This window comes from Argiope bruennichi, chromosome 3 (genome assembly GCF_947563725.1).
Source record: "Argiope bruennichi chromosome 3, qqArgBrue1.1, whole genome shotgun sequence".
NCBI lineage: Eukaryota > Metazoa > Arthropoda > Arachnida > Araneae > Araneidae > Argiope > Argiope bruennichi.
In genome coordinates this window covers 114,398,622-114,415,848 of record NC_079153.1, presented here as the reverse complement: position 1 = coordinate 114,415,848, position 17,227 = coordinate 114,398,622, and positions in this window count along the sequence as shown.

The following is a 17,227-nucleotide window of genomic DNA, read 5'->3' as shown; positions in this document are numbered from 1 at the left end:
CTTAATTTTGCAAGTAAACATTTAAAATTCAGCCACTTTCAAAATTTCTTAGACTAATATTAGTACGTATAATCCTATTTTAAATCGCAACATTTTGTTTATAGAACCCTGTCTTAGAATAAAAACGCACGATCCCCTCCCCAAAACAAAACTTCTTAAAAAATCTCAAATACGCCATTTTGACTCCTTACATTGTGATAACCCCTTAAGTTATCAAATTTAATGGAATACAAGTCCTTAAAATATAGTCACTCAGATGAAGATTGATAAACAGTTATATAAATCCCTATTAATTAAAGTAAGGATACTTAGGAAAAAATATGTTTTGAAATTAATTTTTTAATGATTGAATAAAAATTTCTTTATTACAAATTATTTATATCCAGGCAGTAGATTTAAAAATTACTTTTTAATTCACTAATTATTTAATAATTAAACTTTCATTAAAATTAGAATTTTTTAAAAATTATCCAGTCACATGTCACTATTTGATATACGGTTAATAAACATAAAGAAACTACACCTACCCTTTTGAAGCGTCTAGCATCAGTATCAGGTGATAAGAAAGGCTGGTTTATTATTGGTGCAAGCAAACGAGAGTCCACATTTTTTTTACTTTCCAAATCTTCCTTGGATTTTACAAAAATAAAATACTATTATTTCTATCTTTAAAAACATTTTAATTATACAATTATATGCATAATCACAATTTAACATTATCTGTCGATTTGTGCTCACTAATTCTCTAATCCAATATAAGCTTGGATAATTTTTAGCGAGTTCGCAAATTGTACAGACTAAGTCTATGGCAAAGGATACCGACGTGCTCTGATTGGTTTAAGCCTTGGCATCTTTTTGGCAATGTTTTGCACTCATAATAGTGTAGTTTTCGCTTATTTGGCTCAAACTTGTACCTTTCATTAGTTTTATGGAAGATACGAGTGAATATCAACACGATCTAATTTTTATTAATATAATTGTTTTCTCCAAATATTACTAGTAATACTACTAATACTAATTATTATTAATAATAATAAATATTACTAATAATACTAGTAATACAAGTAACTAATGTTGTTTATGCACAGAAGTATAAAAAATATATGAAAGTAATTACTCATGATGCAGCAATTAAATAATTCTTATTTTTCTATGATTTTTGTGCCTTTATTAGATAATTTATGCAGTCATTGAAACTTGTTGCTGAACGTTTGTTACTTTCCCATCAACTACATATGGGAAGATGATTACTTAATGCCCAAAACGTATAAACATGTAAGCTTTAACGCAATATGTGATTTCGTAGCTAATTTTTTTAGTTATATCAAAATAATATTAAGAAGAAACACACATAAAAAATATTTTTAATAAATTGTAATTTTTATATTTCTTGAATTTTGGTTTCAGGATTTGATCTTTTCTGATGTATATGTGTTCCAGATTAATGTTACCGTAAAAAAACAAGGGGGGGGGGAATTCACATATTTTATTTATTTTTATAAAAATATATTTCGGTATGGCATCTTTTTGACAAAACATTGCCAAAAATATGCCAAAGCTTAAACCAATCAGAGCACGTCGGTATCCTTTGCCATAGACTTTGTCTGTACAATTTGCGAACTCGCTAATGTTTAGTCTCCCTACAGTTTCAATATCTGCCCTGAAATACAATCTTAACTGGAAGTGCCAATTTTTTTTAAAGAAAAAATTCGCAATTTTTTTTACAAGCATGAGATTATCGATTTTTTAATAAACCTCGAGGGATGAGAAAAATTAGCTTTTATCGATGTGTTGCCATCGCAATGAAGAAAACTCAAATTAAAAAGAAAATTTAATCACCACTGCAAATAAAACACAGACAAGTGTAATTTTCATCACGTGCCTGCATGAAATGTGATAAATAGGAAATGTGTCATTTTCTTAAAAAATGAATATAAAAAAAAACATTTTCTGTGACATATAAAATAGTTAAAATACTATTAATTTTGTTTCATTTTAGGCATACACAGTTAACTATATTTATGTTTACTCACTCCAACCATAATATAAACCCAATAGTTAATTTGTAAATCTTTAGTAACGGAGATACATCTGCTAACAAAATGGTCTAAATGAAATGAATAATTATATTTTATGCATTTGAATCAATAAATGTTTTGCTGAACTACGAATTGTAAAGTCTTGTACTGGTCTTCTGCCTTGTGAATCATATTTAATATAATATTTTTTAAGATACTAATGTTTTAAATGAAATGAGTTGAACTCCAGGCAACTAAATGAATCACTAAAATTAACCAATTTAAGAAAATCTGAATATCTGGTCTATTTTATAAAAATGCACAATTTTAGACTTTTCCATCCACCGTCTTGAAGAAAATACGACAATCAATGTCCAGAGTTTTTTCAAGGCCAGATACAGGATATCCGCTCTAAACAGGGGCCAACAGTTAATTTCTAAAATTTTATTTATTGGTACATATATCTAATAAAATGGTCTAAATGGAAAAAATAATTATATTTTATGTTTTCTAGAATCAATAAACAGTCTGATGAATCACGAATTTTCGATCTCTGTTCTGGAGTGATATTTAATAAAATATTCTTGTGATACTAATATTTTAAAGAAAAAGTAAAATTATTGAGTTATAAAAATTAGAATATCTCTATTCTATAAAAACGCACGATTTCAGACCTCTTCATTGTCCATCTTGAAGAAAATGCGCCATTGAGGGCTTGGAATTTTCCCAAGACTGATTGTCTAAGATAATGTAATTGTTGATTGTTCTAAAATAATGATATTCAAGCTTTATAACTCGGTGAGGCTTGATCTCAGAAGATTGAAACGTTAGATTGTAAAGATAATGTTACTGAATACGATAAAATTTAGACTTCAAAATTGTTTCCAGAAGTATATTTTTTTATTGAAATTATATAAAATATTATTTATCACATTTAAATCTTTTTGAAGCTAAATCTGAATTTTATGATGGACGAGAAAAACTTTACTGAATAATTCTTGGAAATAATGCATATATTGTAACAAAAATATTCTGTGGTACACATATGATTACAATGCTGAAAGATTCAATTTTCTGTAGTCATATTTTAAGAAATATGCTTTATTTTAGCAAAAAAAGTTTTAGAATTTATTGAAGTTTTATCTGTTCCATTTCAAATTCAAAATTAAATCTTATGGGAGCTGACAGAAAATTAGGGAGAAATATAATATACTGAATATCATAATAATGGTATGAGTTAATGACTGTGAAAAATTGAAGTTTAAGAATATTTTGCTGAAGAAGCTATTAAAAGACGAAGGTACATAAATATTTAATTGAAAATTTTAGTGAGAATTATTCCTGGCAAACCAGCTGGTCACCAAAGGCGACTAATAACTTCTAAAAGATAAGAAATATATAGAAATGCAATTTGGAAAATATAGAAATGCAAAAGTATTTTTAACTTTTGCTTATAAGGATGAATCACAAATGAAATGAAAAAAAAATACTTTAGTCACGTTGAGCAATTATTTTTAAACCTGAATCATTACACCAATATGTGCAAAATATCAAATGCTATAAATTATTATTTCACTGACTGAATCTTGATTTAAAGACCTGCAGAACAATAACTTATCACCAGATCCCGCTGTTGTTCGGGCCAGCAAACGTGATATATTACAGCATCCCACGATTGCAAAGCCGAAACGACACCTTTTACTATCGGTACAATATGTTTAGAAAACTGACTTAATTTGAATGAATTAAAGGAAAATTCTTTAAATGAATGGATTAAATTATTTCATTTTATTCATCGTTCTTTTTATTTGTTTCTCCGATCAATGCATTCAATAAATTATTTTGGGATGCATTCGTTCAGAGTTTATGCCAATGCCGGGCTTACACTAGGTCAGTTAAAAGACGGCCAGTAGGCAGCGCATAAATCAGAAAGAGACTGATTTATTTTTGCCACAATTTTATGAGATAGATTCAGACATTCCACGTTTGGCTATAAATTGCCATTTTGGCATCCCTGGATTTCTCTCTTTCTCTGCATGTCGTATTAAAATTATGAATATTTACACAAAGAAACATGGTAAAATAAAAAGTTAACATACCTAAATTTGGAAAACTATAGAAAAGAAATGGCAAATAAAAAGAAAAAAAAACACGCACAGATACACACACACGCACAAATAACCTCGCATCAGAAAGAACAAAGAGCAAAAAAGTCGGAATTAATCACTAAATAATGAATTTTTTCACGCCAAAAAACCCCGCCAAATTCAACAAACGCATGCTCAGTAAGAGAAAAAAAATACAATACAGCGGCATGTTGTTGTCTCGTCCGGACAATTACTTGCCATGGACCGAACAGTATTTTTTCAACTTTTCTACACATGTGCTGCCTACTGTCCGCCTTATAACTTATAATTGGCCTAGTGTAAACCCGTCATAACTCTAAGTTGACATTACACATTGTTTCTGATTTGCTGAGTGTAACACAAAGTAGATCAAAATTCGGAAAATGCATAGAATTGCTGACTAAGCCTTGTTAATACATTCCAGAAGTTATCTATTTGAAATTTTTAGAAAAATCCTGAAAGAATTTATTACACCTCCAAATGTAAGTATTTCAAAGAATTATTGATACATTATAATATGCAATCGGAGATGGAATTCACTTTATCTCTAGCAAATAAGTTGTAATGATTTATCAGATTTTATAAGCTGATAAGTTTATTGTAATTTTCAAAACCCGAGCAGCTGAGCAAAATCAGTTACTCCTTAAATACTTCGTATTTCTTCCTACTTCTGTTGAGGTTTCAGCTAATAACAGGAATCTATTGATACTGACTTGAGTTGTAAGAGCAAAGAATTTATCGGTAAATATGAATGATACGATTAAACAAACACTTTCTTCGAAGTTTCAAAGTAAACACAAGAGCGTAAAATGGTACTGAATGTGACGTGAAGGAAATAAATCTTAAAAACAAAGAAAGGTAAGGAAGTTGATTTCTAGTTGATACTGAATATGAGATAATTGCAGTAAGGTTTGTTATTATATGTACTATTTTCAACTTAGTCTTTATAACTATCATTTATTTATCAATGCTTTTTGATGAAAATAAAAAGGAAAATAATTATCTAATTTTGTTACTTTTTGATTTAAAATTTAACTGTATCAATTTATTAAGCTGTCAAACTCAAAGATATCCAAATGAATTGGTGATTATGATCTAACTTTGCTTTTCTTTTAATCTTTAGTACTCAATGTAGCCGCTGTGGAGATGTGAGGTTATAATCATACTTCATGTTTAAAATACATATAATGCAATTTTTTCTTCAAGCAATATAGAGAAATCATTACTCAGATCACCACAACTGTTTTTTTATTGTTACTCAAAGTAATTGCATTGCCTTTTAAAGAATTTAAGAGGCGAATACGACCAGTAAATAAAAATTAGTTTTTGGAAAGGAACATTGGAGGCTAAATTATAAATGGATGAAACCAAAAGCGACTTATTCTAGCAGAAGCAAGAAAGTGCACTCTTTTCAAGTCCTTGTGAGAAAAATATTTGTAGCCACTTTTGAGGGCTTAAGTTAGCTTAATTATATTAACGTCCCGTTGTAAAACAACACGAGGGCTATTTTGGGACGGACCTCGTAATTTTGAACCGCGGTCAGATGACGAGGACGACACCTGACTGGCACTCCCCTCTCCACACCACACCAGCGGGAGGACGTTTGGCATGACAGATTTAACGTGCAACAGACCCCCTTACACGACGGTTCTTCGGTGGAATCGGGTCTCGAACCTGAAAACCCTACTGTTCACAAGCCGAGCCCTTACCACCAGGCCACCGCGGCCCGCCACTTTTGAGGGATATATTTGATGCTGTTTTTATTGCATGCCAATTAACCCTTTGCACTCGGATGTCTCCTCTAGGTCACCATCCATTCAAGATGGCTCATCTTTCCGTCGTTTTATTTATTTCTTTGAGTTATGGGTATAAAAGACAATTGACAATAATCGGGCCATCTTCCAACAAGAATGTGCGACTCTTGACATTGGAAGTTCATAACTCGAAATCTTACCACCCGAGACTTCAAATTATTTAGTGTCCTGTGTTAGAAGGTATCTGTAGTATTATGTGGCGCCAACTTTACACGCATTTCAGATATAATAAATCCATTTTATTTTAACCCTTTGACATACGAGTTTATTTAACTTCCTAATTAGATGGCACATCCTATTTTAGACGCATCTTATTTGTTATTATAACAATATAAGGGACATGACATAATAAAGCATTTCTATGTGATTTTTTTTTATTTTTAAATACTTAATTATGCTGTTTAATTGCAGATTTAAAATTAAAAATTCAATAATTAGATGAGCGTGTGAGACATGTCATTGTATGCGAAGGGGTTAAAGAGGTGTTCAAGGGTTTGAAAATCTCATGGATTAGATAAAGTGATATTTAACAAATGTAATTAAGTTATATTAACCCTCTAGCCTGACTATTGATCATTAATCGAACCACTAAAGTACATGTTAAAGAAATAGGCGTTTAAAAGATGTCCCAGCAAGAGGATTAAATCTCCCATTTTAAACCATCTCGAAGTCTGATTTGGAGGATTCTTGTAATTTTGCACCTTAGCTGGTTGTTGCCTAGATCAACATCTTAGCCGGCAAAGTTTTTAAGCTTCTCCGCTGCATTAGATTGTCCAGCTTTCCACATCAGATTCAATATACATATGACCTATTAATACGAAAGATTTTGAATAGAATTGGGTAATGAACCTGTAACAGCCCTTCAATTCCAAACTGAAACCTTGATCACGTTGAAAGACCATCGCAATCCCACATTAAGAAAAAAAATTACATTAAAATCATTTTCGTAACTAAGATCAATCTGAACTTAATCGTGCTAACCGATCGTAATACGTGCATCGAATAACTGTATTTTTGAACAAAATGAAACCGAGCGTAATGAAAGCGAGTTAGCTAAATTAAACTAAGTTAAAAAAAAAACAGTTCAACTAAAACTAAGCCATTCTCACACCCGCCATATTTCGATATAACTTATGTGGAGCCATAAAATAGCAAGTATTCCATGGATTCTTAATGGAATCAACACAAAAATAACTCCCAAACAAGAAGATGTCATCTACTTAAGTAACGAGGTAAACCCTACAGTAAAAGAATTAAATAATATATGTGACTATTGCATCCTATAATTAAATATTTTCTCTTAAATATTATCAAAAATATTCTTGAAAGATTTATTAAAATCATTAACTAAGATCGTATTCCGAACGTTTTTAAGTTAGTAAGCTTCACGGAAGATTCAAGAAATGAGTCCCAAAATGAATGACATCTGTGCGCAATACAGTATTATAACAGAATGCTCTACAGTGTTATAAAACAACGTTTACGGTTGCACTAATTGCGTACTACTGTACTTATTGCGATATTAATGCTACAGATCAAATACAAATTCGTACTTCAGGAAACAATGACTAAATATGGGAAAAGTAGTAAATGGTGAAAGTAAAAATTTTGAGTAATTTCAAAAATGTTTTTGCACATATCTCGCATTTACAGTATTTGCGTGTTTAATTCAGCCTCAACATGAAATCTCTTTTGGTACCCGAAATGATAGAATGAGTGTAGTCGGGGGGGGGGGAGATGCTTGCTACTTCGCTTGGCATTTCTAACATTTATAAAAGGCCCAACGAATTTATTTTGTAATAGTGACCATTTCACATGGTCTTATAAGAGATATAAAGAAGAGATTATAAGACAAGGTTTTATAATTAGAGCATTTTCTCTTTTACCACCTTATAAAAATACTTCATTAGATATTTAAATATTGAACTTCATTTTTTATTATGTTTTTCAATTTTTTGGCACATATTCTTATCATTTCCAAACTTCAAAATGTCTACTTGATTTTAATTTTGTTTTTGAAATGAAACAGCATCTTTTACTTTTACTTTAATTATTACTAAAATCACGTTAGAAAATTAATAAAATTAAACAAATTCGTTTAATATGCGTGAAATTATATTACTTTCAGCAATCTGTGAAACGCCAATAAAACTAATGACTGCCATTTAACAAAATTAACGTTACTATGGAAATCATTCCAAGGAAAATGTTATATTCATTACATTAATTTAAGAGAAACGACGTACAGGTCTCAAAAGTGAAATTAGGCAAAATATTTTTTGTTTCATCGTGGGAATCCTATGACCGGATAATAGCAGTTGTCCTCATTCGTATGCGCGGCGGACAACAATGAAATGATGTGAAATTCGATTATTTTTCGCTGAATAAGGATTTTGCAAGCCACTTATCGTAAATGAATGGATCTATGTTTTAAATGAGCAGCCAAGGGAAAATCTTTTATTAAACGAACTAAGCAAGTATTCAGGAATTTTTCAGCAATTTGTGTTAAATTGCTTCAAACGAAAAAATTTCAAAAGATATAATTAATGTACTAGCTGAATAATTTACTTGAAAAAATCTAGACTTTTAAAAGCTATATAAAAATATTTTAAAGAATTGTTTTTTTCATATTGCTATCTAATAACTGCTGTAACATTTGAGGAAGAATCAACTAAAAAAATAAAACTGAACAACCATAAAAAGGGAGAAAAAAACTTGGAAATAATACTTTAAAAATGTGACATTTTCCGAAGTTGCTTAAATTTTTAGATGACTAGATTTCAGTTAACTTTTCAGAAGTTTTGTAGAGGTAGCGTTCAGTCTTCATTCATTTTTACTCTCTCGTATACGAAATATACAAAGATAAAGTATAATAATTGCAAAAAAATTCAAATTGGAGGTTTTGATGCTTATCTACGTTTTAAATTTACCTGAGTTCAATTTTTGAATTATGTTTGTCGCTCCATCTATCTATAAAAAATAACTCACAATACTTTGATCTAAACGAATGAAATTTTGTATATGATCATTACACAAAATTTTAACGTAGTGCATTCACAGAAAGTATCTGGTTGCCCGAGTACTAGTAAACACAATACCTAAAAGAATTGGATAAATAAATTTGGTGCACAAATTTAACAAAAAATCTTGATATGTATTAAAATTTGAAGCAAATCTATCAAGTGGCTGTCTGTCTGCTCGTCTGTAATTTCGCATGCATATGAACGTGGTAGCTAAAAATAAAACAATTTGGATAAATTGAATTTCGTACATAATATGGTACTACACTTTACCAAAAGTAGTAAGTACTTTGCTTTCTTGTTTAAATGATTTTGGTTCCATTTTCATGGTATTTTGTGGTTTGATTTGCTGTGTTCTTATCTGGATTAATTTTACTTGTTTTGGTATATTTTTTATTCTTGTGATACTAATTTTGTCTTCAAAACCTCAATTTTCTGGGATTTTTGGGTCACGAGGGGTCAGTTTGTTGGACGAGAGTCAGACCCCTCACAGAAAAAACCCCTGGTTTGAATCCTTGCCTGAGGGTGACTCTTGAAAACGTCTTCGGGCCGGATTCATTTTATCTTTCTTGTTGAATTTTGACTATAAACTTAATATTTAGATTTATTTCTAATTCTATTTTGGTTAAGCCTCATTTGTGTTTTAGTTGTAGCAGCATTTTGCACTCTCTAAATACAATGAATATTTTATTATTTAGATTCAGGAAATTTTATATAGATAATTTTCATACTGTTTATTTCTGGATCGATAGTTGCGTACTACACTTTAATCATTTAAAGTGTAGACACTTAAAAAGTTACGAAAAATTCCCTAAAAGTTTTGACCGTTTGATAATTCAAAAACACTACGACTTAAATACAAATTTGGTATGTGATCTTGTTGCTTAAATTGTTATTTTGTGCTCAGTTATGGTTTCAATAAGTTGAAAAAAAATCCATATTCGATTTTCCTTAGATTTTTATCTGCAGTACTCTAAAAACAAAAATCTGAGCTCTTATGACGGTCATGACTTTATCCGAGGTATGCATTTTTTCGCGAAAGGAAGGGGGATAACATTTTTATTTCAGAGTTTACATGAATCTGCCTGGTAGAGTATTTGAACTAGTTTTATTCTGTACTTGCAATCCAGAAATTAAAGTTTATTATTTTCATTCATTTATTGTTGTTTGGCATATAATTGAAGAAATAAATTCGAAAATATTTTTATTGATTTAATTGCACTAAACGAAATATTCAATTGGCGCTGAAATTGACTTCGTTATGCATTATTTTCTAGCTATATTATTCCGTCTTTAAACGACCGTCTTTGGCGATATTTTTGTTCACCGGAATTAAAGATCACTTAAATTTCAACAGTTTCTGCAGCAAAATATTTTTAAATTTTAAATTTTGATCGATATATAACTTATATTATTTCAAAAATCTTACTCCTTTCTGTTCATCAGGCTTTGCATCCCCTTAATTTTCCTCTTACGTCTTTACACAACAAAATATCACAAGAAAAAGCAGCAGTGTTTAAAAATAGACACATTTTTTTTTTTTTTTTTTTTTTTTTGTAATACTTGATTCTGAATTTTTGCTTTAGTTTTAAGTATAACAAAAATTTTATTAAATGTATGCCTTACACTGAAGCTATTAAACATGGGAAAATATATCCTCCATATCTTGATCGCAGCAGTGAAAAAAAAAGTTAAAATGAAAAGTTAGTAGCAACAATGTGAATAATTCGAGCTTCACTTCAACGAAGAAATATATTGTTCTAAAATACGCTTAAAATATTTATTGAAAATTAACTAAAAATAAAATAAAAATTATATGGCGGAATATTTAGCATCACTGAGAAAGGGATTTTTTAAACATTTTAACGTTATAGAAATAATTTACTATACGATACTGTAACTATAATGCTTCAGGAAGTTATTTCGAGAAAACGCCAAAATTCAGCTTAATTTATAATTAAAATTTGAAAAAAAAATCGCTTTGAAATGCATATTTCGATCTTTCAAAGTAATGAAGTGCCAAGCTTAGTAGCTCTAAGTTAAATGCTTTGCCCTGTAAAGTGCCAACACACACACACACACACACACACACACACACACACACACACACACACACACACACACACACACACACACACACACACACACACACACACACACACACACACACACACACACACACACACACACACACACACACACACACACACACACCTTTATTATTAGTAGAGATAGCTATAGTTAATAGATTCTTGGAAAATAGATACACGTAGAATGGCTTTAAGAATGCACAATATCAAATGCATCCTATCCTTCAATAACTCCTCCCATTAAACGGTTTCCATCCGTATCTCTGTAAACAACCGTGAACGGTTCACAAATTGCGTTATTTTAGTGGCCGTTGTCCTTTATTTGTTTTGTATCTCACAAAACAAAAGAGGAAATCCACTCAAGCGGGAAATGTCTTGAACGTGAAGTGAAATGAAAATTTTTCACTGCCACGGAAGCTCGGTTGAATAGCGGAAACATTTTATCGTTTTGGTCACTTCGGAATCTGCTGTCGCAAGTTCATGTGGATCTTGCTTTCATTCTTAATTGAATTTCCCCAAATCTTGACAAATATGAAAACCACAGTGTTGGTAAATTTTGGAAATGAGTCTTTTTCTTGTGGTTCCGATAATGATCGTTCATGTGCTGTTTCACAAATAATATTAACAGGAGTATTCTGTTATTTAATGACGATGGGATCAATGTACTGATTGTGATAGAGTGAAGGATAATCAGTTATTATGGTGGAAATATAATGGAAACAAATTTCTTTGAATATTTTTGTTAAGGTCATTGCTTTTACATTTTTATATATTTTCTGCTGATGAATAAAACACATAAAAGGAATCAGTGGAGGAAAAATGCGCGCTAAAAGGAATTTAACCCTTTGCACTCGGAAAAGTAATTTAATGCATAATTGTTCACCTAATGCAAAGTCTTGTTTTTTGCTCCGAATATATATATATATAATATAATGTTTGGTTGAAGCAGAGTGCAGGTTTGAAGACATAGACGAGACGTTGTATTTTTAATTCTCTTTAATATCCATCTCGGGAAAGCAATTTATTTACAAGCAGACGCAGCGCGGTACAAAAGCAGAAGTAAGAAAGAAGCGCGAAACAAATGATCACTAGTCTTATATAACATAGGATATCCGGCCACACGCCAATTCAATACAATTGGTGACCTTTGATACCTTTTCAAGGGCACCGAAGGGTTCACTTTCATTTGAGACGTAGTACTGATGGCGCTTTAGTTTTACAGAGGAATGAATTAAACCGAAACTGGAATTGGATCACGAAATAAGAGAATATTTTAGAATGAAGTTACTATGGGCTAAATAAAATCTTGGAAATTAATTAAATTGAAATTAGAATTAAAATATCATTACACACACACACACACACACACACACACACACACACACACACACACACACACACACACACACACACACACACACACACACACACACACACACACACACACACACACACACACACACACACACACACACACACACACACACACACACACATATATATATATATATATATATATATATATATATATATATTTTTAAGTTGAACTTTCCCGTTTAATTAATTTGCATCTTCTTACTACTCTGCAGGTATTTTTAACAAGCAAAATTAAGTAAACAAATGAAACGTCAAAATGATGCACTGTCTTGAATAGTGAGTGAGAGTCACCATCCGAATACAAAAGGTTAATAAAATATTTTTTAAGAGACACTTTCAATAGTATACTTACTCGCAAAAATTATTTTTACGTTGATAGTTTTATATCATTCATTTTTCATCCAAACAGGATGAGTTTGATTAAACCATTTCACTACTAACGGAGAAGCTGGAGTGCTTCGGCTAAGGGGCAAGCAATAGCGATCGCTGGGGATAGAATACTTTTTCACGCAATATGGATCTTGGCAGTGGCATATTAGCCCATTATAATATAGTAGACAATCTAATTACTTTTACCTTGCCCACTCCATAATGCATCCGAGTATTTTTATATCCAATATATATTGTTTATTCACCAATGCTATAGTTTTAAAATGCCAAATTTCGCTTACCAAATTTCATTCATCTAGCTGTATACTTTTTGAATCATTCTTTTCACTGGCAGACAAACGCGAATAATTTTAATAAGTCTTTTATGAAAGAGAAGTCAAATGTGGGGGTTGGTCAAAATCTCGAGTTCGAATGTTTTACGATTATGAATATTTTATGTTTGTATAATTTGCATTCGAAAAAAGGAGAAAAGATTGTAGAAAATGTTGAAGATTACTAATTCAACAGGCATTTTGAGTTTTTTCTATACGATCTTCTTTACAACGGTATAAATTGGTTGCAGAGGATCATTTCTGGCACTAGGTCATCTAAGAGAAACCTCCAATTGGTCTCGGTCTGTTGCATCTGAAGCTTAAGGGTGGGCTATCTTTTTTACCCCCTCTCTCACTTTTATATGAAAGGGAAGAGATGCATGACATGATTCTGAGTCAGAGGATGTCATTCAAAAGAGATATTAAGAAAAAAAAATGAAAGGGGGCAAGGATGGTATGTAATTCTTTACCCGAAAGAAGAAGAGTCATTTAGTTAATCATTGCCAATGAGTCATTTTACATGAAAATGGACGCATTGCCGATATAATCTTATCAAGTAAATTGTCCACATGATATATGGTGAACCATTTATTTTATGAAAAATTTTAAAGCAAGTTAGAACTTTAGAAAGGTATTAATTTTTAATATATTTACTTGAATGTTTTTAGTTTTACCCGAATTATATTATTATTTGATATACACTGAAAATAAATCTATGAAGAAAAAAGTTTTTTTTTCAATCTTTGGCTCTTAAAATCGATATTTTGTTGTTCTATTAAATTACCGTATACACATGGAAGTTGGGAGGCAAAACTTCTCCACAAAGAATTTTTGGCCACTATCAGAAAAATTCTATGATTTTGGAATAAAATTTCAGATTTCGTATTCAGATCAAACAAACCAAACTTCATTCACCTGGATCATTATCTTTTGGAGTTATCGAATTCGAAAGACAAGACGGCAAAAGTCAGGACATTTCTTTTTCAGATTCAGGGGAAAGCTAAAACGTGAAAAATCTGCAAAATCTCGAGGTTTAAATTTTTAAATAATTATAGTATAAAATATATTCTTGTAGACTTTGTATACTGCAAAGTAAATAATATTGCTTGGAATTTGTAAAACTATTCTAAGCTCGGAATTAGTGACCTTCGTCCTTTGTAACAATTTAGTGACAAAATCGAAGATACCAGAAGTTATAAAAGTCTTGACGATAGGCCTATTAGAGCAAAAATTTTGATCTTTCGAGAACCTTCCTTGCTTTTTCATAAAAAGTATAAAATGGCTGAACACAGAACTGTAATCAGACAACATGAAGTTAGATAATGAGCTGTGTGTTGAGTAGTCAGCCTATTTTGATTTGAGTACAACATTAGCAACGAGTCGCCAATCGAGTTCAGCTCAGTCAAGTAGAGAATGCAGAACAGCAGAATTTCAAGAGGCATCAATAGTCGTCTGAAGTCTCTCTTCTGCGGAGCTCTCTCTAAAGTACATTATGCGGTTTAGGGTTGCTTACTACTTATTTTCTGCTTGTGTGCTACTGTTTACTGTAAGTGCTCTTGTTATGCACGCTTTGTCTGTTTGTGTCATCGTGTGGAGCAAAGCGTCATTCTTTATTATAAAATCTGTCGGACTGCTTCGCCGTACATCCACTTCTCTTGTTCTGTTGATTCTCACATTCGGAATTTGAATTTTCCGTAATAATGCTGTTAAGTCGCATATAATAATTAGCGAAAATCGAGATACAATTGTTGTGTATATTTTTTTTACATTTTCGTGTGAAATTTACGAGATATTACAAAGAGAAAATATTATACTCGAATAATAAAATTCGAATTGGAGATTTATCGATTTGCCGCATTTCAGATCTCCCTAAATCTCCCATGAATCGCATTTTTGGAATTATATATATTGCCTATAGAATAAATAACTCAAACTCTTTGAGGTAAATGGATAAATTTTGTATGCTGTCTTTACTTGAAAGTAATAGATTCTATCAAATTTTGAATCGAATTCATTCATAAAAAGTTTGTCACTCTGTCTAAGACAGCATAAATGAACACGGTATCTACAAAATGTGAAAAGCTTGATAGATAAAATTTGGCTTTACCATAGGAAGTGTAGATTCGTATCAAATTTTGTACCAAATTTGTCAAAGTTTTGACCATGGGTCGGTTTGCCATCTTTACAAACGTGAAAAAAGGCTTAGATAAAATGAACTCCAAAACGAAAAGGCTTAGATAAAATGAAACTTAGTATATGATTTACATACTAATATTGTAGTTCTGCATCGAATTTTGGTGTCGATCGATAAAAAGGCATCAAAAATGCGAGTTCTTCACTTACTCAAGGTCGAGTATGCGAATGATTGCAAATAAACTATTGCTTTTCTTGATTACACAATAATTCATGTGATAGTGAAGATTGTGGTCTGGGTGAAATGACTTGAAGACACAGGTTGTCTTTTATGGGGTTTAATGGTAACATCAACAACAAAAGGCCCATGAGTACGCCATAGTGTAGTTGACCTAGAGAACTACACATAAAACTTCTCGGGAGAGAAAGAGCCGAGATCACACTCCCTTTAGTACAGGAGTCAAGTTCCCCTTCTATGGAAAAAAATATAGTATATATACTAAACAACAACAGGGAGACCACGTGATACATGATTGGCAGCTAGCTCCGCCCAGGAAGATCACGTGGTTAACTGAATTCTTAACAATGATGTCAGAGAGTCCACTCTCGGCAGTTCGATTTATAAACTAAAAGTTTTCTCTTTTCCGCACGGAAACAAACGATTTTCGTTCCTTTTCAAATATGCTAAATTCCAGTCGCAATAATAAAAAGCTTAATATATGCACTAGTTCAGTAGACTAGTATTTATCATTTTTATTCCAGTCGTTCTTTTCTATAACTAGTTAATTTATGATTCCATGACATACTCAGTTGCGTGACCAGTTAAACAACAAGTTTCTACCGATTTGTTTTTTCGCTCCTTAGAATTTCAGGTACGACTGACTCAGTTGTTACTTCAGAGCAATGAATATTACATTGTGTCAAGATGATAGGGTTTAGGGCCAAAGGTTAAAAAAAAATTGATGGCTACAAATTAACGTGAACAGCAAATAAAGAAAGATGATAGACACTATGAAGAAAGGGGAACTACTTTTCTTTAATTCATTAATTTGAATACTTTAATTCATGGCAATACTGTTTTAAAGTATTCGATGAACGTTTTACAAGTTTTTTTTATAAAATTAAATTGTTATATCGCCGGTTTAATATGCTAGTATTTCACTAATTTGTGGTTGAAAAGAAATTTTTATCGAAATTTCATGATTTCCTTGTGAATTAGAATAAAGAAATTTTGTGTATTTGTGTGTTCCTGGTTACAATTCAGTATTTTACCAGATTAATCAATTAACCGATAATTAAGTTCTTAATCATAATTAAATGTTGATTATGTTTTAAAAAGAGCCATCTGGCAATTGAATTGGAGAAACAAAAAAACAAAAAAATGATCATAAGTTTTCAAAATAAATTTGATAGTAAAAAATCGTTATAAGAAATCTATATTTTTAAAATGATTAAGAAAACTAGTCTTCCAACTCCAACCACTGATTTGACTTCATCATTTTTGTTTCATATGAAATTTAATGATTTCAGATGTGTCGTCATTAATGGGCTGTCTCCCTTCCCATTATTGATAGAAATCTTTAAAAACTAATTCACAATACACTATGAGCAAACTCCACAGCAGAATTCCTTGATTTCTTCTTATAAGAATTCCTCATTCCTAAATTCAACATTTCTATCGAAAATAATGGATTAATAATTAGCCAATACGAGGCGAAAGTCGGACCTTGCCTAATCGATTAGTTTGACATCAATTAATGATGTTGCCTCAACAATGCTTGCTGAAGTCTGCCAGGAGTTTGACGAGCGTGCAGAGATTTTATTCAAATAGTTATAAGAGAATAATTATGTGAATTTTATCAATGCAGAATCATAAGCGAAGTAGAATTACGTGAAAAGACTTAAAAACGATTAAAATCTCATTCTGAATTTTATCCCTAAAGTATGT